An 18,830-nucleotide genomic window follows, 5' to 3' on the forward strand; every position below is an offset into this window, starting at 1 on the left:
GATGGGAAAGGTTTCAGCTGCAGAAGTGGAAGTGGGGCATGTCTGAGCAGGGCGAGGGGTCTGAGGGAGGGACACCCGGGAGAGGGAGCAGCAGGGAGGGATGAGGCCTGAGCGAGCCATAACGTGAGCGCTGCCAGAACCGTTTCCCTGCCTGTGGTTTCCTTTCCTGTTTGGCTTTGCTGCCCACACAGTTTGTGCTCAATCTGTCTGGAGACACAAAAAGCCCCATTTCTACCCCTGTGCTTTGCTTTGCTCCTCGTGAGCGTGTGTCTGGGGGTATGGGGCAGGGGCCATCTCCAAATGCACAGACCATCATCTCTCCCACAGCAAGCTCGGTGCTTCCTCCTCTCTTTGCTCTGGATGGATTCACTCTTCATCCCAGGCTGCTGCTGAGCGTGGAGGCAGCTTGTGCCCTCGTTCCAAGGGCCTGATGTATCCCTCCTGCTCTCCTGGGGCCTTGTGGTGGATTTGTGGAGAGGAGAACAACAACAGCAGCGTGGGGGCTGGTGGCCAGGAGGCCGTGGTGTGTGGCCTGGCTCTGCTGCTGCTGCTTGTCCTCCCTCCCCTGCAGCAGCAGCAGTCCTGGGCATGGGGAAGCAGAGGATGGCTCTGGGGAGAGGGGGGTTTGTGGGAGGCAACTGGCCCGGGGAGAAAAAGGAATTGCACCTGGGATGTGACTCTCTGGGTAGGTTTAGTGCTGGTGGATGTGCAGATGGTGAGGAAGGAGGGAGGTTTGTCCTGAGTGGGGTTTGTTCGGGTCACTGTGGTGTGCAGAGGATAGTCCTTCACTGGGGCTGTCTCTGGGACAGAACTGGGTGCTGTGTGTTAAACTGGGGGTGCTTAAACTGGGGAACCCCAATGGCATTGAACCTGTCTGGGCTCTGGTAAGAAGAGTGTGGGCAGCAGCTCCAGGGAGCTTCTCCTCCTCCTCTGCTCTGCCCTGGTGAGGCCACATCTGGAGTCCTGTGTCCAGTTTTGGGCTCCTCAGCTGCAGAGAGCCAGGGAAGTGCTGCAGAGAGGCCAGTGCAGGGCCACCGAGATGCTGAGGGGATGGAGCATGTGTGTGAGGAGGAAAGGCTGCAGCCCTGGGGCTGTTCAGCCTGAGCTCAGCAACACTGGCAAGTACCTAAAGGGTGGGTGTCAGGAGGCTGGGGGCAGTGATTGTTGTGTGGTGCTCAGTGCCAGGACAAGGGGTGATGGACATCAGCTGGGACACAAGAAGCTCCACTGGCACAGGAGGAGCAAGTCCTTCGGTGCTGAGGGGAGGGAGCCCTGGCCCAGGCTGCCCAGGGAGGGTGTGGAGGCTCCTCTCAGGAGGAGACTGATGTCCCTGAGGGGCAGGAGGCCATCCTGCAGCATCCGTGGTGCTGTGAGGCCATTCCAGCGCTGGGCCAGCCCCAGGACAGCCCAGGCCGGGCCGGCTCCTCAGGAAGCGCCTTTGATCTGCGGGTGCTCAGGCGGGTTCAAAGGCCCCGCAGCAGAGCCTTCCCCCTCCCTCCCCGCCTCAGAGGGCAGATAACACATCAGAGCTTGCGCTCAGAGCTGCCCTATCGCTGCTTTATGGGGCTTTGATTGCCAGCAACCACGCAGCTCACCCAGGGGACTTCAAACACAGCGCCCTGGGTCTGCAACGCCCTGTGCAAAGAGTGCCCAGCCGGGCTTCTGCACACACACACACACACACAGGGAGTGTGGCTACACCCAGGGCTTGCTGACAAGGCTTTTTGTCCCGTCACATCTTCATGCCAGCAGCAGGTAGTTTTTGACAGAGCTTCAGGGCCCATTCAGGTGGCTGTGAGGTTGGATGCAATGGGCTTGGGCATTCTCAGTGGGCACTAGGTGCCAACACCAATGTGATACCTCCCTGCCCCGTCCCCATCCCAGTCCCTGGGTGCCTCTGAGGTGCCAACACCAATGTGATACCTCCCTGCCCTGTCCCCATCCCAGTCCCTGGGTGCCTCTGAGGTGCCAACACCAATGTGATACCTCCCATCCCCATCCCAGTCCCTGGGTGCCTCTGAGGTGCCAACACCAATGTGATACCTCCCATCCCCATCCCAGTCCCTGGGTGCCTCTGAGGTGCCAACACCAATGTGATACCTCCCATCCCCATCCCAGTCCCGGCTGTGCTGCCGTCCCCAGAGGCGCTTGGGGTTGGTGCCTTGCAAACCCCAGCGATGCTGGTGTGAGACAGGGAGATGCTGAGAGTGGGAGGGAGGATTTGCAGCTGCTCTTGGCCAGCAGCGTGGGAGTTAACAGGAGAAGTTGGGGGAAAGAGGAGGAAAAGGGTTGGGATCTCGTCCCCTCCCCCCTGCTGTCCCTCTGGGCTGCTGCGATTTCATTGAGGCTGTGGATTGGCCTCGGGAGGCTGGAGCTGGGTAACACCACAACACAAACAGAACATCTGGAAGCTCTTAAAGGGTTTTATTTTTTAACACATTTACAAGAGCCAGGGACACTTGCACACAGAGCTTTGCAAACTCAGAGACGCTGAGCTCGCTCCTGCCCCGCAGCCCCAGAGCTGGGTGTCAGCCTTTCCCCTGGGGAAGGGGCTGGGGGCTGGTTTCTGCCTCCCTGCCACATTGCTGAGGGTGAGATATCTTGGCCAGGAGGTGCCAATCTTGCTTGCACAGCCCAAAGCAAACACATGATAAGCGCTGCACGATAAATGAGCAGAGACCTCTACCCTTCTTTCTGTGTGCCCCTGGTTAATGCTGGAGCGGGATGGGGAGTTTGGACAGGGTTTGCCTGGGAGAAAAGCTGTTTAATGACCTTATGGAGTGAACAGGGTGAGAATCAAAGAGGAAAGCAAATGATTAATCTCCCCAAATGGGCCAAGAGCTCATCTGAGCCAAGTGGGAGCTGGTTGTGCCATGCTTAATGGTGGGAGTTTGGATCCTGCTGTACGTTGCAGCTCATTTGAGAGCTTGTAGGTGGGGAGCTCAGAGGCAGAGAGGGACAAACGAGTTCTGTTCACACTCTGTTTGCTGTTGGGCTGTGTTTTCTGCTCCCCATCTCCTTCCAAACGTTTGTGGCAGCTTGGGAAAAGGACCCAGCTCCCAGTGGGGACACAGAGGTGAGCACAGGGTGGCTACAACCTCCCTGGTAGGCAGAGCTGAGGCAGGGCTTGGAGCTGCTCGTGCCTGGGGTGGGAAGCCCTGCTCCCCTGCAGTCCCCAGCAGCAGCACAGTGGCTGCCTCATGTCCCAGCTCAGCACTGGGATGTTTAATCAGTGCCTTGCACATCCCTTGGACCACGTAATGCAGCCCAGGTCCACACAAGCAAGATGAGCTGCTTTCCCTTCCTCTGCATTCCCAGCTGCCCTTGTTCCATCTGCTGCATGGAAATGGCCATTTGCTTTTCCTCCCTCAGCCCCTGGCCATGTCTCCTACCCACCCTCACACCGTCCTGCACCCTGATGTGTCTCCTGCCTTGGGGCTGCTGCTGCTTTGGGGCTCTCTGGGGCAATGTGCATGGGTAACCTGGTTCTCCCAGCACATCCTCCCCTCTCAGCTGTCACCAAGAGCTGCTGGGACGGGGAGTGGACAGAGAGCTCCTCTCCACCTGCTTAGATGTGGGCTCTGCAGCCCCAATGAGTCCCCCCCATCCCCGAGGGCCAGGGCTTGGGGAGGGCTCAGGCTCCAAAGCATGGAGCCCTCCACGCTGCTGAGTCTCAGGTGAGCTCCAAGGCACCAGTGTCAGGGCAGCCTTTGGGGTTGCTGGAAAGTCTCCTCTTTGACACATTTCATTAGGTCCCAAAGAGGAATCAAGATTTGTTTCATCACAACCAGCTGCCAGCCAGCCTGGGCCTTCCATTAATGCTGTGTTTGTCCTTCACAGGGTCTGTGGTGAAGGCTCAGGGACCTGAGAGGAGACAGCCAAGGTGCTGCAGCAGCCATCGTGGCCAAAACACCCAGGAGCAGCCTCCCCAGGATGGGCAGTTGAGCTGCAAGCACGGAGAGGAGTCAGCAGGGACCAGGAGAGGGGTCTGCAGGGACCAGCAGCTCCCCCTGAGCTTGCCATGGAGCGACAGAGTGCCCACACCGAGAGCAGCTTCCTCACCAGCCGCCTCCAGAGCACTTGCTGGGCTCCACATCCCCAGCCCAGTGAGGGGGGTTTCCTCCAGGTGCTGACCTCACTCCCCACTCCCATTCAGAACCAAAAGGACTCAATTAGCTGCTGGCCCTGCTGGGCTTTGGAAGTCCTCCTCTTGGCCAGGATGGTGAAGTGCTCTTGGGTCAAACAGCAGCTCAATGGTTTTCCCTGTGAAGGACCAAGTGCTTACTCAGTTCTAAGGAACCAGCTGTGGATTGGTTTTGTCTTTTTGTACTCCTCTGCTCTTCTTTTTGGTGCCTTTGGGGGTTTGGGGCTCTTCATGAGGATGATTGGACCCAGCCTGAAGTGTTCACAAAGTGCCCGGTGCCTGCAGTGGAGCCGGAGGGGCAAAAGCCTTGGGTGGAAGTCGGTGATCGCAGTGCCCTCGGCTTTAAAGCTGTCTGGCAGAGTCTTGTCTTGTGCCAGGGGTGTTGAGTGGCTTTGGAGGGAGGGATCATTCTGCTGTGGGCAGCTGAGCACCCTCAGCCTGGGCTCATCCCACGTGGAGCCCAGCCTGGGTGGATGCCAAGGCGGGATGGCAACCTGCAGCGAGCGGGATGTCGGGACAGGGGAAAATGTCACCCTCAGAGACAATTAAAGTTGTTAAGGAAGCCCCAGCCTGTGTGAGTGCTCACTGCTGCTCCTGCCCCTTGGCCTTGGCTCAGCCCCATCAGGGCCCTGGCGTGGGGCTGCCGGGGGGCTGCGTTTGACTGGGTGGGAAACCAGCGCTCTGGCAAACTTCTGTGCCCTAACAGAGCCAAGCCAGGAGCTGAACACCTCTGCTTTGCAGCAGAGTCCTCCCCTGTCCTTTCCCCCTTCCCTTTCTGCAGCCCTTACCCATCCCTGCCCGACTGCATGGGGCTTGCTGCCCCTTGCATGCCTCCTGCTCCAAAAGCACTGAGCTGCAAACGCTTTCCCCCGAAATCATGTTTCATGTTACTCCCTGTTCCCTCCCACCTTGGTGCAAAGCACTGGAAGGTGCTGGGTGGAAATACAGCATAAGAAGGGTATTTATGTAATGGAAACAGCCTTTGATTGTTTTAAAGAAAGATGTGGACCATTATACATATAACCCCCCCATTGTCCTTTTATCTGGAGAGCAGAGCAGCCTCCTGAGCCTGGATTCGGTGTAACTGGTGTGACAGTGTTGGGCTCAGTGGTGTGGCTGGTAGGATCTCTGCAGAGCCTTGACTTTGTTTCTCTGCTTGGTGAGGTCTCCACTGGGGCAAACCTGCAGAAGCTTGGTCAGAAACACACAATTTGGGGTGTTTCCCTTTGAAACTCAGCTCAGAAGAACTTTGGAGAGTTGAAGAAGCACGTTATGTCCTTGGGGAAAACTCAGGCCTGAAGTGCCTGAAACTTCACTTGGTGTTTGGGTTGGTGATGATGGGTTGGGGGAGATCTGAACAAAAGCCAGTGTCAAGCTCAGCTGTGTGAATCAAATGACCCTGGAGCTGCAGGTGAGCAGCCCACGGCCAGGGCTGGTTCACCCTGGAGTGTGGTGGGGTGGAGGTGATGCTCTGCCCTTTGCCCCTGCTCACTTTGAGGTAGGTCCAGAGCAGAGGCTGCCTCTGCTCTTCATTTTCTCACAGAGTGGATGCCCTGAGTGCAGGAGGTGATTTGGATAGGGTTGCTGTGCTGCAGCCATGCCTTTGCTCCTCTGCACAGCTGACCCTTAGCAAGACCAGCCCAGGAGTAAGGCTGCTGTTACTGGGCACCCTGAGGTTCTCTCCTTGGTAGCTTCTGCTCCCATGTCAGAGCTGTGGGGAGGCTGGGGCCATGCCCCAGACAGCAGCAGTGTGTGGGAGCAGCCCTCAGGCAAATTACAGGGTTCCCAGCCGTGAGTCAAAGCTGCATTTTCAGTCTAGCTGTGAGAGCTGCTGTGTCAGCCTGCCAGGGAGCCACAGTGCACCTCTCCTGCTGGAAATACAGACTGTGGCCATGGGAGAGAGGTCACACCTCCAGGGAGTGTGAGAAGTGATGCTGGCTGCCATGGTGCTGCCATGTACAGTATTCCCCAGAGGCCAAACTCTGCTCTCAGCTGTGTGTGTGAGTCACTGTGACGTCCATAGCTGAGGTGTGAGGAGGCTGAATTACCACAGAATCAGAGTTGTTGGGCTGGAAAAGCCCCTGAAGCTGCTGCAGTGCCAGCCCTCCCCTCACCCTGCCCAGCCCAGCCCTGACCCACAGCCCTCAGCACCTCAGCCCCACGGCTTTGGGATCCCTGCAGGGCTGGGCACTCCCCCAGCTCCCTGGGCAGCCTGGCACAGTGGAGGGAGAGGCTGTGGGTCACTCAGACCCTGGTGCACAGCAATGATACCATGGCCAATGCTCCTTTCTCATAGCAATTCCCTGCCTGGGAGCTGCTGCTGTTGATTCCAACCTGCTGACGGGCACCGGTGCTGCCCAGCCCCAGCCCCATGGCCACAGACCCTGCTCCAGGGCTGCAGGGGGAAGCTCAGCACTCAGACATGAACCTTTTGGAGTTACTTCAAAGGCTGGTTGCCTCCAGCATGGGTCAGTCGTACGGTCCCAGCTTGTTGAGAGGCGGTGAGCAAACACAAAGGCGGGCGGTTGGGAAGGGGAAGGGTGTGGGAGCTGTGCTGCTGTGTACCTGTGTAACCAGGAGGAAAACCTGCCTGTCATTCTTCCTAATAAACACAAACTGGAAGCACAGATAAACTCGTGGGGATTTATTAGTTTGCTTTGCCAAATGCAAACACTGAGCCTGGCTGGTTGGGCCCGAGGGCTGCCTCCTGCCTTTTGTGTGTGCTGCAGAGCCTGGCGCCTCTGGCTGCTGATAAGGGGGGTGCTCTGTGCTTTGCCTGTTGTGCTCAAGGAGTCTCTTTTCAGCTGCTCCTGTCTCCTTTCTGCTCAGGCCTGATCCTACAAGGGGCTGAGCAGCTGGGCAGGGATGTGGGGTGTAGCACTGGCTGGGTTTGTGGTGCTGCAGCCCTGAGCTGCATCTGTCTGTGCAGGGAGAGCTCCCCAGGGGTGCCCTCCCCTGCCACGTGCCCTGGGGACAGTTTGCAGCTGGAGTTTGGATCTGTAAGGGCCAACCTGGAGCAGGCAAAAGCTCCCTGTGCTTGTTTTCACTGTGAAAGGTAACACAGCATCCTGCCCTATTGATGATGGCCCTTTTTACTCCTGCACTGAAACAGTTCTGATACAGCTTGGCTTGTATCTGGGGCCATGCAAGTCCTGCTTGAAAAAGAACCTTTTTTTGCTGCTCCCATGCCAGTAACAGCTTCTTGCCTCTCTCCATCTGTCCCTTTCCCAGTGCCTGCTTCACTTTCACTCCTCCTGAGCATTGCTCACAGCATATTTGCTGCTGCCTCCATCCTGGGGTGCACCAGAGGCAGAGGGAGGCTTTGCAACAGCCTCCACTGCAAAAGTGAGCAATTCCTGGCAAGGGAAGCTCTGAGCCTGAGCCAGCTCCATCTCCAGAGAAACCATCCATTGCCACACCAGGCGTGGACTGAGGCGCAGATGCTGCTCGGAGCAGGGATGGCTCAGGGCAAGGATGTGCCCCAGGGCTGGCAGGGATGCCACTGGGGACAAACAGATGTGAGCAATGGCCTGGGGAAGGCAGATTTGTTTATCCTTGGGTTGCTAAGGTGGGGATCCTCTGCTGGACATGGCTTGGTGGGTGGAAGGCCCCTCGCTCGCTTTCATCCTGCTGCTTGGGGAAAAAAAGGGGAAGCAGAGTCCAGCTGGGATGGAGAAGGCTTGGGACAGCAGGCAGCTAATTCTGTTTGCTTCACATTGAATAAATACAAAGTTAGCAGCCAGGAGCCATTGCAGGGAGAGGGAGGAGGAGGAGGAGGAAGAGGAGGAGGAGGAGGAGGAAGCCAGGTGAGCAGCTGGGAGGAAAGCACAAGCCATCCCCACCCCCCCAACTTGCAGCTTTCCATTCTCATCCCTCTCCCTGCCCCATTTCATCTGTCCCTGCATCATCTGGTGTGTATTTACAGGCAGTTAGAGATGCTCATCTAGGAGTTATTTCTCCTCTGAGGCTCGTAAAGCCCATCTGCTGGAGCTGCCGGCCAGCTCGGGGGGACTTCCAGGCCCTGCTTGGATCCCAGAGCCAGTGCTGGGTGGATTTGGAGGCTCCATGTGCTCCATTGCTGTGTTTGTTTTGACAGCTTAGCGGGTGTCAGGCTGTGGCTGCAGGTGTGTGCAGGGTGCAGCCCCGTGGGATGCTGCAGGGCAGGCAGACAGGGCCCCAGGGATGCTCCCAGCGCAGCACTCAGGGCTTCCCAGCAAACACCAGCATGGCTGGGCTGGGAGTGGTTGGGCTCTTCCACAGATGCAGTATTTTTCTTGCTGGCTTTCCCCTGAAAGAGCAAAACCACCCAAAATGTCAGAAACCTGCACAGCAGTGGCTGGAGAGGAGAGTTTTCGTTTCCTTACATAGTTGTCCAAGGCTGTGCCAGGCAGGGACCCTTCACTCCAGCAGCTCACCCTTCTCTGCACACAGGGGACTGAAACTGCAGCCTGAGCATCCTCCAGCTCTCAGCCTCAAGATGAAGCCCTGAGCACTGCAGGGAGGGTGGCCCAGGGCTCCTTCACCCCACAGTTTGCCAGAGGTCCCAGGGCAGTGATCCAGGGACCATGCACTGTGCAGAACCTCCAGCACCACTCTCTGGGTGTTCAACCAGCACTGTGATGACTTTGGTTAAACCCAGTGAGCACCTCAGTCCCACACAGCAGTGCTGAGTGAGCTGTTCAGAGCCATTTGAAGGTAGCTTTTGGGCAGGGCTGAGGTGCTGGCAGGACCCACCACCCCCCAGGCTGCTGCTGAGCCTGGGTCACGTTATTGCTCCATGGAAACTTCTCACCACATCCACTTACAGGTGGTCTCTGCAGCTCTAACAATCCTGAGGATGTTTGTGTGTAGGGGTGGTTTTCTTTGGGTGTATTCTTCCTTTTTTGAGTGAAAAGTAGGGATGGAAGAAGCTGGGGATGCTCACACCAGCCTTGGTGTGATTGTCCCCACAGACCTCACTCACAAGCCCTCTGAGGGAATGCTGCTTCTCAGCCACTTTCCCACCATCCATCATCTCTTTCTTTGTTGATGAGAGCGTGGGTGTTACCTCCTTAGCAGCAGAAAAATGGGATTTCAAGGCCATAAGTGGAGCCTGTTGAAGGGAAGGGACAATCCCTCCATTCAGTTGGCTGGGGTTAGGCTGCAGCACGTGTCAGCTCTTCGTCTGCCTTCGTGTGGACACCATCAACCTCTGGCACTGGGTCCCAAGAGACTTGTGTAGACCTCTTTCCAGGCCTGTATTTCATGGTCCCTTGTGCTCTCCTTGCCCTGAAGTCACCCAGATGCCCCTTTGTAGCCATTTGTAAAGGAGTGTGGGCTCGGTGGGGTTTGTCTGTGAGAGGCTCTGCTCCTGCTGCTCTGCTGAGCTGCTTCAACCCTGGGATCTCGTTTCTTTCCTTAAAGTACCAGGTTTCCCCATCAGTTCAGCTGCAGGCAGAAGGGGAAAGTGTCTGACTTTGTCCCCTTGCTGGGAAAGAGGTGCAAGCTGGAGTGAGACTCAGCCTGAAGCCCCCCAAAGTGTAGCCTCTGCTCCCTCTGTGCTGGACCAGAGGGAAAGCTCTGCCCTGCTGAGCTGGGGTGGGGACACCACTGCTGTGTAAAGGCTCAAAAAGTGGGTTTTGGTGGGTTTTTATAGTCAAAATTTCATATAATTAAAGGCAAACAGGGAGGGGGTGGTGTGTGGGTGGTGCACAGTACTTCTCATGCCCCAGGAAAAGGCTCCTCTTGGCTGTTTGTGGGGTTTTTATTGTGGTTTGTTTGGGGTTTTTCAAGCTCTTTGGCTTTGCTGGAATAGCTGGGAGTATCATGGGGAGCTACAGAAGCTCTTGAGGCTGGAGAACTCTGTATATACAGATATATGTGGTACCTGCAGAGCTCTCTGTGACCCCTCTTTGCAATTGTTTGTGATCAGTGAGAGCATTTGTGATGGTTGTATGAGTCTGAAACAAGTCCTAGTTGCACAGGCTGCCTGTGGAACAGCAGCTTCCCCTTCTGCAAGGTGCACTTTTGGGTTGGACACAGCTTGTTTCACTTGTTTAATTCTTGCTAAGCACACCTCTGAGCAAGGCTGAGCACCTGGGGGCAAGCTGTGACCCTCAGCACTTTCCCAGCTTTCTGGGCAACTCTCAAAGCTCAGCCAGGTGTCCTTAATCTGAGAATCAGTTATAAGCTCCCTGCAGAGCCTCAACCCTCCTTCAGTGATGGGGCTTTGCAGGAGAAGCAGCAGCCTGACCTGAGGAGCCTGAGCAGTTCTCTTTGGGGATGTTGCAGGAGGTGAGTGATGTTGAAGCTCTTCTCCTGGTTTTTTGCACCTTGCTCCTGGACTTGGCTGAGGTCTGTGGAAGCTGCAGATAAATGAGCTTGGGGGTAATATGTTGGTTTGATGTTGCCAAGGGATTTGGCTTGTGAAGAGGGCTGAACCCAGGAATGAAAGAGCTGATGATTGTTTCCCATTCTTCAGATGATGCAGCTGAGCAAACCCAAGCCTGGGGTCTGTTCATTAAGGGCTAATCCTTTGTTTTCCCCTGGAAAAATCCTTTCCAGGATTTCTGAGATTGTCTAAGTAGGGCCAAACTTGGGAAATGAAGGAAAAAAGGCCCCTCTTCCATTACATCCCATATTTCTCAGCTCTCTTCAGTGAGTTCCCCCTCTAGTACACTTGTGTTTCTCTCCTCTTTAACACCTTCTGCCCACAAACTCCTCTGGGCAGGTCTGGTGTCCTCCAAGCTCTGCCAGAGCTGCTGGTGACCTCTGCTCATTTCTGATTGCTGCCCTGTGTCCTGCTGCCACTGAGCTGAAGCTCTGCAGTTGGCTGCACACTGTGACACCCAGCTCAAGCTGTCATCCCATCCCATCCTTACCCCAATCCTCTGGGATGCTGTGGGACCAGGTGAGATGCAGCTCACCGTGGTCAAGAATGCAGCCTGGCTGATTGAGCTCTCCCCTGCTTTGGGTGGAGGTGTTTTGAGGCTGTGTTTTGCAGCTTCCACTGGTGCTCTCTGTGCATCTCCCCCAGAGAAGGAGCAGTAGGGTTGGGGTCCCTCCAGACCCAATCCCACAGGGATGCCCATTAGCCCAAAAGCCACTTAGGAGCAGATGCTCAGAGCTAAGCTAGTTTTGCCCTCTAAGCCTTCATGTTTCAGCTGCCTTCAAGGAGAGGGAATTCTGCTGGAGATACATCTGTTCTCATCTAGCAGAGCAGTTTTTCAGGTGCCCAGAGTCAAACCTTCCCCCAGTGAGCAGGATGCATTCACCCTGGGCTGCAGCAGGTTGTGACTGTGCTCAGGGAGGGGCTGGCCCTGCTCCCCACTGCTCCTGTGGTGCCTGGTGACATGAGCTGGGTGCTTGTAATGGCAAAACCTTCCTGGAACATGGGCTGACACTCACCCCCCTCCTCTTTAAATTAACATGCCAGCCTAATTAAAACCAGCAAAGAGAACTGGTCCAGGACATAGCTTTGGAGGCTGTAAAATTCTAGGACAGTTTTATGTAGTGCAATTAAAGGGAAAGTAAAATAATTGTTAAGGAATTAAACACTAATTACTCCTTTTTTTTTGCCAGCTGAACTGTTTTGGCAGTGGGGCTGCAAGTGGGATGCAAAGACCTGGGATGGCTGGTGCTCTGCTGCCATCAGTCACCCTGATCAAATGTTGCTTTGCTTCTTAGCAGTGGAACTCAGCTGCTGTCAATTAGCCTAAATCACATTCTTGCAATTAAACAGGCTTGGAGGCATGACAGTGAAGGCTGGTGGGGAGGGAAAGGCAAAGCCTGGATGCAGGCAGCAAGGTGGGAATGTCTCTTTAAAAGATGTGATCCCATTTTAGTGTTTTCCGTATAAAATGTGATATTATCCTCTGTGCTCCAGGGAGCAACAAGAGCTGGAAGCTCAGCTGGGGAGGGGATGAGGAAGGGGGCAGGCTCAGGCAGCCCCAGGGCAGTGGCAGGTCTGAGGTGGCCTGAGGGGTTAGGTAGGGAGTCCCAAGGGGATGCTTGTGGGCAGGATGGTGAGTTTCTGGCTGCAAGAAAACCTCTTTGGGGTGAACTTGAGATGTCCCCTTCACCACCCACCCTGATTTGCCTGGGTGGGACAGGGAGCTTTGCAGGGCTGGCTGAAGGGGCTGCCCCTTGTGTGAGGGCTCGTTGGTGCTCCAGGGAAGGTGAAATTGCCCTGTTTGCATGCAGCTGGCAGTGGGAATGGGTGGCTTGCATCATAGGTGGCATCATTTGCCTTGGATGCTGGAGCAAACCGCTGTTTCCTCTCTCTGTGTCTAGTCTTGCTCACTGAGCATTTTCTTTCTTTGATTGGAAAAGGAAAACAGACTTGGGAAGCATTTGGAAAGGGATAAGGGAAGGGCAGGGCTTGACTCAATGTTCCCTTTATACCTGCAATCCACCCTGTACCTGCAAGATACACAAAACCTTCACAGACTGGAAAGAAACAGCTAGAATGGGCTGAGGAGCTGGTCCTGGTCTCAGGAGGAGCAGGGAAGAGGGATGTGTTGCCTGCTGATTGGTGCTTTGGTGTTATTACAAGTGTTACCTGTCTCTCCTCCTGGTGCTTGGTCCCTGCTGGAGCCAGCTCATGCTGGGAGTGTTGGGGGTTGGAGTGGCCTCTGTTTTGGCTGGGGGTGCAGGGGAGATGCAACCCTGAGGACTTCAATAGTCCCTGTGGCTATCTGCATGCTGAGGTGGAGTTTCATCTCCCTGGGTTCAAGGCTGTGCAGGAGCTGGTGCACCCTGGATGCTCTGGGCCAGGGAGGACAGTGATGGTCCCTGCACTGGGGCAGGACCAGGAGCTCCAGAGCCTCCCATGGTCTCATCCTGCAATGCCAACAATTCCCCCATCTGCTGCAAAATGGGCTCAGGAGCCTCCTGGTTCTGCCAACAAGCCCATGCAGGTTATCCTGTTAGGCAAACCAGACTCATTTATTAATCTACATGATGTTAATTGCTGTAATTTGAGGGCTGGCTTCCCACTCCTGGGGACGTGGGTGTGTGCTGCTGGTGTGGAAATGCACAGAGGAATGTTTCCCTGCTGAGGGGAGGATGCTCCTGTGGTTAGAATGGGGATGACTGGCCTGCATTGTGGGCTTGGGTTCATGTGCTTAAAGAACAAGGAGAACACCAAATGTATCTCCTTGTTGTAGGCCAGAAATACAACCAAATGGGCAGTTAATAATCCACCCCTGCCACTTCCCCAGGCAAAGCTGGAGGCTCAGAGCATGCTTTGTTCCTCCTCCCTGGCCAGTTAACTGTCCTCAGCCTTCCAAACCAGCTTTGTTGGCCACCTGAAGAGCTTGAGCTGGGGCAGCCCAGGCTGGGGAGAGGCTCACAGCCTGCAGGAGGGCAGAGATGCCAGCTCAGCATCAGTGCCAGAGGAGCTGGAGGTGTGGGGTGAGATGAGCCTTCAGGTCTGCCCCTGGGCTTTGCCCACAGGGTTGTGCTGGTGAGGAGCAGAGGGAAGGAGACTTGGCTCCCAGTTCTCAGCAGGCCTAGGTTATCCTGAGCCATTGATTGCTGTTATGGGATGGGGCAGGGCTGCTCCTGCAGTGCTTATTGGTCTCCCAATGTCTGTGCTCCCCTTGCAGTAGCTGTTGGCCCCAGCTCTGTCCACATCTAGGTGCTTCCAGCAAGAACAAGCCCAGAGCTGTGCTGGAGGGAAATGAGGCAGCAGGAGCTTGGCTCCCTGAGGTGCTGGAGGAAGCTTTGTGCTTCTCATCCCAGGAAAGGAAGAGAAACCCAGCTTTAATATCCCCTGTTGATGCCAGCTGAAAGCCTGCCTCAGGGCCTCTGTTCCTGCAGCAGCAGCAGCACGAGGTCCCTGTGCACAGGGGTTTGGGCTGTGCTGGGGCAAGGGCTCCTTTGCCAGCAGCCTGTGTGTGCTCAGCAGCCAGATCTTCTCCCCCAGCTCTCCTGCCCCATTACCAACGTTTGCTTTGGAAAAGTTGCACTGGTGGTTTCTGGAGTGTGAGCCATCAACCCACCATCAGAAAACAACTCACCCCAACCTGTCATTGCCTTTGGTCTTGAGCAATTTGAGCTGGGTGTGAATTGGCCACGAAGGCTTGAAAAGCACCATGTGCCTGCAGAGCTGCAGGGGAAGGCTGCTGGCAGCAGGGAGCAGATGCTGTGTGCACCAGGACCAAACCCCCTGGTGCTTTGCAGCCCTCCTTCCCTGCTCCCTATTGCCCTGCATCTCAGGGCTGGGCTGGCATCAAACCCAGAGTGAAAGCCCAACCTGGCACCAGCTGCTGCTGCCAACATGGGTGGGTGAAGGGTGCCCAGGAGCCCTGGGCCCAGCTGGGTGTGTTTAGCTCCTGTGGAGGACTGTTAGAAGTGGAGAATTAAGCATTGCAATGCCTGATTTCTCTCCTTCCAGCAGGCTGCTGTGATGCTAGCAGCCCTGCACAGGCATTGGAATTCCTTTTGGGAAGGGGGTGTGTGTGAGTGGGGAGTAAATCTGATTTAATTGCAATGACACAACCTGCATGGCCTCAGCAGCTCAGGGGGGGTTTAATCTGATTTGCAGAGGGGAGGCAGCTTGGTGGCTGCTGCTGGCATGAGCACTCGCTGCACATGATGGGCTTAGGGCAGTGCCAGGCACGGGGACACTCTGGCCTGCCCACCCAGGGTGAGGGGTCCTGGGGATGGGAGAAGGATGGGGCCTCAGCCTGTCACTGCAGAGAGCTGCTTGGCAATGCTCTGCTTGCCTTTCTGGAGATGGTTGGCATCAATTCATCGTGTGTCCCAGGGAGGGCAGGATGCTCTGGGCTGGGTAGAAGCAGTGGCACAGTGTGGATGTGATGAAACATGATTAAGCCCAAATAAAGGAGATGCTTCTAGGGAAATAGCTCCAGCCAGGCATCCTAAAATGTTGAGGCATAAATGGGTCCTGGTTCCTGCAGCTGGCTGGGCTTCTGTTGAGGAAAGGACCTTTGAGTGCTTAAAGGTGGGACGGGCTTTAAGTGAGGCTGAAGGCATGGGCAGTTGGGAGGGTAGTGGTTATCCCTACATGGCAGCTTTGGGGAGGGAGAGAAGTGCCTCAGGTTCACCTGGTATGGCCTGCAGGCTACCCATGGCAATGTACAGGGGGTGGTGTTCCAGCTTTCCATGCAAAGGAGCATGTTCTGGTCTGGCAGGGAGAAATAAAGACCCCATGGATGCAGTAATCAATTGCAACCCTTTGCAAGTGCCTCGTGGTGACCTGCTGGCTGTCCAGATGATGATTGCACCCAGTGTCTACCCAACTTAGGCTTCCCCTCCTAAGGAAGGGATGTGTTTCTTGGTGGCACTGGTGTTTTTCAGCATGTCAGGGGTCTCACTGATCACCTCCCACACCTCCTTCAGGAGCCAACTGCTCAGCAGCAACCTGGGCTACAGGGACCTGGTGAAAATGTCCATCTGAGGCTTTGGCAAAGGGAGGAACAGACCCAGCCAGGCCAGATCCTGCAAGGGCTGGCAAAGAAAGCTTTGGATAAGGACAGGAGTGTGTGGGAGGGGACTGTAAACCCTGCACAAGGATCTGGTGAGAGGAGATGGCTTGACAGCCCTGGAGCCCCGTCTGCCCTTGGCCTGTGTGGTGCTGGCAGGGGCAGCACGTTCTTCACTGGTCACTGTTTGCTTGGGCATTGGTGTATTTTGCTACTGACCCCTCCTCCTGAGTTCCAGAGGTGAGAAATGTCTTGGGTGGGATAAGAGCTGGTGCTGGAGCATCCCAGATAGGGTCTGGGAAGCTGCTCCATGCTGGTGCCTGGGGAAATGTAGATGGGACCTAACCCAGTCTGAAGCCAGGTCTGTGAGCTGGCACAGCCACCATGGGCTTTGACTGGGGTTCACTAAGAGCTGCTTTTGTTTTAAGGAACTGGGCCCTTGTCACAGTACAAGTCTCCAAACCCTACAGAAGGGGTGTTGTGTCTCTTCCCTCTCGGTAGCATGTGCTTTAATTTAGCTCTGCAGCCCTGGCTGTGTAATCTAGAGGTGGGGGGAGCTTTCAGAGCACTCTCACTCAATAACTCAGCCCAGCCTACAGCCCTAGTGAGGTATTTTACACTCTGCCAAGGCAGATAATTAATCATTCCTGAAGAATGAAGAAATGTTTCTGGACTGGGGTTCTCTCCCCCCTCCCCTTTGAAAGAAAAACAAGGCTTTCACACACTTGATGCCCCTCAGATAGGATGGAGGATTGGGTTTGGGATGAGAAGTGCAAAGCTTGGCTGGCTCTTTGGGGTGTGACTGGCCAGCCTAAGGGACAAGTGCTCCTTGCTGTCCATCTGACTGCTGCTGTGGTGTGTGTGCAAGGGGAAGGTGCTGCACAGTTACCCCATTGCTCCTGGCTGACAGAGGAGCCCAGAGGACTCTTTCATTGCTGTGTTGATGCTGATGCACTTGGTGGCTCCCAACCTGGTTGCCCAGGGGCCATCTCTTTGACCTGCAGATGCTTTCCTTGCAGTTCTGTAATTGTTTGCTTGCTTGCAGTCATTAAATCAAACATGGGTGGCTTAAAACAAGAACCCTGAAGGTGGTGCAGAGCTCACCAGTTTGATGGGAGTGTTGCTTTGCAAGCAAGCCCTTCAGGAAGGTGCATCATCAAGTAGAGGTTTCTTTTCACTGTCCCTTTCAGCCCCTCTTCATTTCCAGTTGTGAGCTGGACTTTAGAGACAAGGAAGCTGTTGTCTCCTGTCTTTTGGGGCAGCTGGTTGGATCAGTGCTTGGGTGGTGTAGGCAGGGAAGTGCTGGGTTGGCACACAGGTGGGTGTTACAATAGTGCAGTTGGGTCTCAAGGTCCCTTGTCTCCTCTTTCATAATGGGAAAGCCATCAGGTGGTTCTACTGAACAGTATCTGGGCTGTGTAGTTCTTCCCCACTGCTGTCCAAATGGGAGCAGGATGGAAAGGGTGACAGTGACATTTGCCACCAGTGCTCTCAGGTTGCCCATCTAAGAGATATCGTAGCCCTTCAGACTTCCAGTGGGCCTCTTGTCTTGTGTGGTGTCCTCTGTGCCTGGCAAGGTGTCTTTGGAGCTCACTTCAGTGCTGTGAGGTGATGCTAATGGCCCTGGTTGGGTGGATTGCTCTCAGCTTCCCAAGGCTGATTTGGAGGAGTTTACAGACCCCAGAGTACATGAGCAAAGAGGAAAAGGTACCTGGAAAAGGTACCTGTCAGGTTTTCAGCACTCTGTGTCTCCAGCATCACCATCCAACTGAGCTGGAAACACACCCCAGGTGTGCTGAGAGCCAGCCAGCCCTTTGTTCCTGCTTCTCCTTGAAATGATATTGTGGTTTCCTTAATTAACAACTCAGAGCACTGCTGTGGGGATGACAATGAGTTAAGAAGATTAAATCTGGGAAAAGACCTATCTGGCCATCTAATCCAGCCCAACTCTTCTGTTCTTGCAGTTTGAGGTGCCTCAGGTGATGTGTTTGCTCCCTGCTCCCCAAGGAAACCTTTCTGTGGTCTGTTTAGAGCTGTTGGTAGAAGTGAGCAGGCTGGTTTCATCTGCAGCCTGCTGCTTCTTTATTCTCCCAGCTGTGTTTCCACCCAGCACTGGGTTTACTAACAGTTCTGGCCAGCCCTGGCAGGGAGGGCTCAGTTCCTCCTTGCTTAGACCTTGCTGTTGAGTTGATGTGCCTGAAGAAGATGACCTTGAGTAATCTGACAGTGGGCTCCTTGCTCCTCTCCACAGCTTTTTCTGAAGCTTCATACTAGTAGGTGCTTGTGTTGAGCTGGAGAGTGTTTGCTAGGAGGCCAAGCAGCTCCTCCTGCACGTGCAGATGGGCTGCAGGATGCCTCTGTGTCCTGCTGGGCAGTTGAAATCTGCACTTTGGGACATCCAGAGACTGTTGCCTACTGTTGGAATTTGGCTTTGGGCTTGGTGGTACTCTGGTGAAGCACCTGAAGACTGAAGTAATAGGAGAAAACCCTCCAAACAGCCTTTTCCTGCTATGCCTGAGAGGCAAATATGTGTTGGGAAGCTCTAACCAGACCCTGTCACCCAGGCTCCCTCCTCCTTCCCATCATGATCCCTTTGCAAACAGCTCCAACCCCAGCTGCAGGGCTCTGGGTGCTGCAGTGAGCTTGGCCAGGGAAAAGTGAACTTCCAAGTGCTGAGGGTGGTAGAAATGGGAGACTGGCTTTGTGGGGAGAGAGAGAAGCATCTAACTCAGAAGACAAACTCTGCAGTGGTGTCCCTCATCCCTTATAACCTAGAGCTGGATCCAGTCAAGGAGCCATAAACCAGAGCAAGGAGGAGGATGTTGGTTGGCTGAATGATGCAGTTGCTGGTGGGGGGAAAATGCTTCATCTCTGCCTCCTGGATCATGGTGTGGCCACTGTGGTAACAGGGCAGGGGGAAAGGTCCCACCACCGCTCCACAGAGCCCCAGGGCTGCTGCTGGGGATGTGCAAACACCAGCAGCTGCTGCTTAGGGCAAAGCAGCCCGAGGTTGTGTGGTGACAAAGAAAACACCCATGTAGACACTTGCAGTGCCCCAGGCTCCAGCCTGACCTTGGGCAAGGTGAGCTGTGTCTCTGGCCGCATCCTGGAGGGCTGTGCCCTGAGGTGAGTCCTGCCAGGATGTCTGGGTGTGGGAAAGGATCCTGCCTGTGCTCCACACGCCGATGCTGTGGAGGCCACTTAATGCCTTGTTAAACAGGCCCTGTTTGCTGTGTCTCTGGAGGCTGGCTGCTCTG

At 55.2% G+C, this 18,830-nt stretch overlaps 1 long non-coding RNA gene across 1 annotated transcript in view; it reads left to right on the top strand.

Moving 5' to 3' along the window:
- LOC133627192 (uncharacterized) overlaps positions 1 to 4,706 on the top strand; it is a 52,747-nt gene extending 48,041 nt beyond the window's left edge. The window contains exon 3 of the long non-coding RNA XR_009820002.1: positions 3,841 to 4,706. This is a non-coding gene — a long non-coding RNA (uncharacterized LOC133627192). The remainder of the gene's footprint in view (positions 1 to 3,840) is intronic.
- The last annotated feature ends 14,124 nt before the right edge of the window (positions 4,707 to 18,830 follow it).

The sequence above is a fragment of the Colius striatus genome, chromosome 18 (genome assembly GCF_028858725.1).
Source record: "Colius striatus isolate bColStr4 chromosome 18, bColStr4.1.hap1, whole genome shotgun sequence".
Classification (NCBI taxonomy): Eukaryota; Metazoa; Chordata; class Aves; order Coliiformes; family Coliidae; genus Colius; species Colius striatus.